This window comes from Nicotiana tabacum, chromosome 22, assembly GCF_000715075.1.
Source record: "Nicotiana tabacum cultivar K326 chromosome 22, ASM71507v2, whole genome shotgun sequence".
In the NCBI taxonomy this organism is placed as follows: Eukaryota; Viridiplantae; Streptophyta; class Magnoliopsida; order Solanales; family Solanaceae; genus Nicotiana; species Nicotiana tabacum.
Window position 1 is genome coordinate 58,853,673 of NC_134101.1, and position 3,145 is coordinate 58,856,817.

General features: G+C 39.2%; 1 pseudogene; it reads left to right on the forward strand.

The window, feature by feature from the left end:
- Positions 1 to 1,136: 1,136 nt before the first annotated feature.
- Positions 1,137 to 3,145, forward strand: part of LOC142175880 (S-adenosyl-L-methionine:benzoic acid/salicylic acid carboxyl methyltransferase 3-like) — an 18,016-nt pseudogene continuing 16,007 nt past the window's right edge.

A 3,145-nucleotide genomic window follows, 5' to 3' on the forward strand; every position in this document is an offset into this window, starting at 1 on the left:
AATAGATGAAACTCCAATGTAAAATCCACAATATAAACTAAAGTTGCCTAAAAGAGTAAGGAAAAATGGCTACAGACTTTCTAGTATTGAAATACTTGACCTAATTTCATTAAAGTAGTCTATTTATACAAAGCTAGAATTTTCGGACAAAATTTCCCTTTTGGAGGTTCTGCGGCCGCACAATTCTGTGTGCGGACAACACTTTTCTTCAGCTCTTGACAGGAGTGGATTCTACGGCCGCACAATTCTGGGTTACGACCGCATCTCTTGAGTTCTGCGGTCCGCATAATTCTGGGTGCGGCCGCACATTTGATTTCTGCAGCCGCACAATTATAGTGCGGTCCGCAGTTCTTGTTGAGTTTGCATTTAAAACTCTGTAAACTTTGACTTCTGAGGCCGCACAATTATTGTGCGGTTCGTACTTTACGCTGAAGCTCTGTTGATTCTTCTTCATATTCTGCGGCCGCAGATAGAATTCTGCGGTCCGCACATGAGCCTGTGTGTTTGATTTTTGTTATTGTTCAAAAGCACTCCTTCTTGAGTTGGATTTTATCGTAATGGCTAATTTTCCAATACTCCTGTAAGTAAGCATATTTTATCAGTTTTCGGGAATGCCTTCAAACATTTATGAACTAAAACAAAAGTCAAAAGGCGCAAATAAGTAGTCAAAATCTCCACTTATTAGTGATACACAAAAATTGTGACCAGACAATAGGGGCATACCTCTGTCATTTCGATGAGTTAATGTCCTTAGTCTGGATGGTCATTCTGATATATGGTTGGTGTCGTTCCCTGTTAGGTCGTGGGATCGGGTGATCTCTTCTGGCATTGTCTCTTCGATCCTTTCTTAACTCTGCTTGTGCTGAGGTTAGCCGGTGGGTTGGCCCGTTGAGGTTGTCCTCATCTGCACGGACTTCGGCACAATAAGCATTGTGGATTTCGTCCCAAGTGGTTGGGGATACTTCATCAACCGACTTAATGGTTTCCTCGTTGCTCTTGAACCATCCCTGCTCAACTCGTTATGAAAGGCTGCGACTGCCATCTCTTCGGACATGTTTGGTAAAGTCATCCTTACTCGGTTGAACCGGGTGGGGAAGTCCCTTAATCCCTCTCCCAGAGATTATTTGACGATAAATATGTCGTTCACTCTTGCCTCGGCCTTTTTGGCTCCAGCATGGGCCGTTACAAACTTGTCAGGCATTTCTTCAAAGGTTTCAATGGAGCATGTCGGTAGCTGCGAATACCAGGTTAATGCTCCTCCAGTGAGGGTTTTGCCGAACCTTTTCAGCAAAATAGAAGACACTTGTTCCTTGGCAAGGTCGTTGCCTTTTACTCTGGTGATGTAATGAGTCAAATGATCTTCGGGGTCGGTTGTGCCATCATATATCCTAGGTAGGCCGCATTTTAAAGGTTTTTGGTATAGCTTGTGGGGCTACATCATCACTATACGGTTGTTCGACGAACCGCTTGTCATCCTTCTTTGGCAACAGCTTGGGGGAGCCCGATATTTTATCGACCATGTTCTGGTGTTCTTTCATTTGATCTCGGAGTGCCTTGTTCCCATTCTCCATTCCCTCCATCCTTTTCGAAATGGCTGCGAGGGCCATAGTAATCTTTGGCCTTGAATATCACAGCTAGCATCCCGTTGTGAGTCATTTGTCTAGCAATGACGTTTTCTTTGTCTGGCCGGGTAGGGTTCAATGTTGAAGATGGAGGTGCAGTGACCATTGTGGCATAAGAGTGTTTTCCTGGAATTGCCTCGTTATTAAGATTCGTGACTGATGGTGGGATGTCTCCTCCGTATTTACTCCCCTGAAGAGGGCCTTCCGGCGGCTCCATCAAGTGGAGCGTGAGAGATACGTGCTTCTGTGGAAAGAGACGTTACTAGCCGTTGGAGAGAGAAAAAAAAGAGAGTTATCGCTACCCCTTGCAAATATTCAAGATTTTGTATAATATTCCATCATAATGTGACATAGTCATAAAAAGAGAGTTATCGTTACTATCCATCATAATGTGACCTAGTTGGCATATCTCCGCAAACATATACAGCTGTATAATATTCCAAATCGTAACACAAACGAATTCTATTTCGTATCTTCAAGATTTTGTTTGTTGTTTGAAGTTCGAAGAGTTATCGCGACCACTTGCAAAAGGCAACATAAAGTTTCCAAACTTGAAACGAAACCCAAAACTAAAGGTCGAAAAATAAGTTAGAATTTTAATTTTAAAGTTGACAAAGAAAAATTATTAGGATAATGTAACAGGAAGATCTTTGGCCAATTTTTTAGTTGCAAAATTTCAACATTTTAAATGAAGAGCGTGCAGCCACATTGGCTAAGATCTTGTTTGTTTATTATTAAAATTAAGAAATTACTTTCTATAACTTCAACTCCAAACTTACAATCAAACTACTCAGAACAAATCTTGAATCTTCCTAGAAAGATATAAGTTTTGTTTGTACTACCAAAAAAAAAAAAGAGTTATGTTTGTTTCGATGAATGTTAGCTGTATGTGATCAACACCACTACATGATTCACGTCGCCATGTAAAAGAGTACACCAACTTCCTCAAACAGCACTTCAGAGAATGATAATACATAGGGTGTGTTTGGTGTGAAGGAAAATATTTTCTAGAAAATGTTTTCCTGGAAAATGAGTGGTTTTATTACTTATTTTTTTTATGTTTGATTGGTGAGTGAAAAACTTTTTTCCGAAAAATATTTCTAGTATTTGTTTAGAGGGTAGAAAATATTTTTTTATGCTACTTTTCTTATCCCCCCCCCCCTCTTCCCCAAATCCCCATGTTTCCTGTGCTCCCCCTCCCCCCTCCCTCCCCCAAACTCTAAATACTCAACGTTTTCAGGACTCTATTTTCTTCAAGAATTTAATTATTCTTTTAAAAATTCACACAAATTTTGGGACTAATGTGCTGCTTTACTTTTTCACTCAAAAACAACGTTAAAATTTGTGGTACATGACTAAAAAGAAAATACTCATTTTTTGGTTGAAAAAGAAAGTATTTTTTTACAACATGAAAAAAGTATTCATTTTGTTAAAATGAAAGAAAATATTTTTTCTACAACATGAAAAGAAAATACTCATTTTGTTGAAATGAAAAACAATACTTTTTCTACATTATTTTGTTG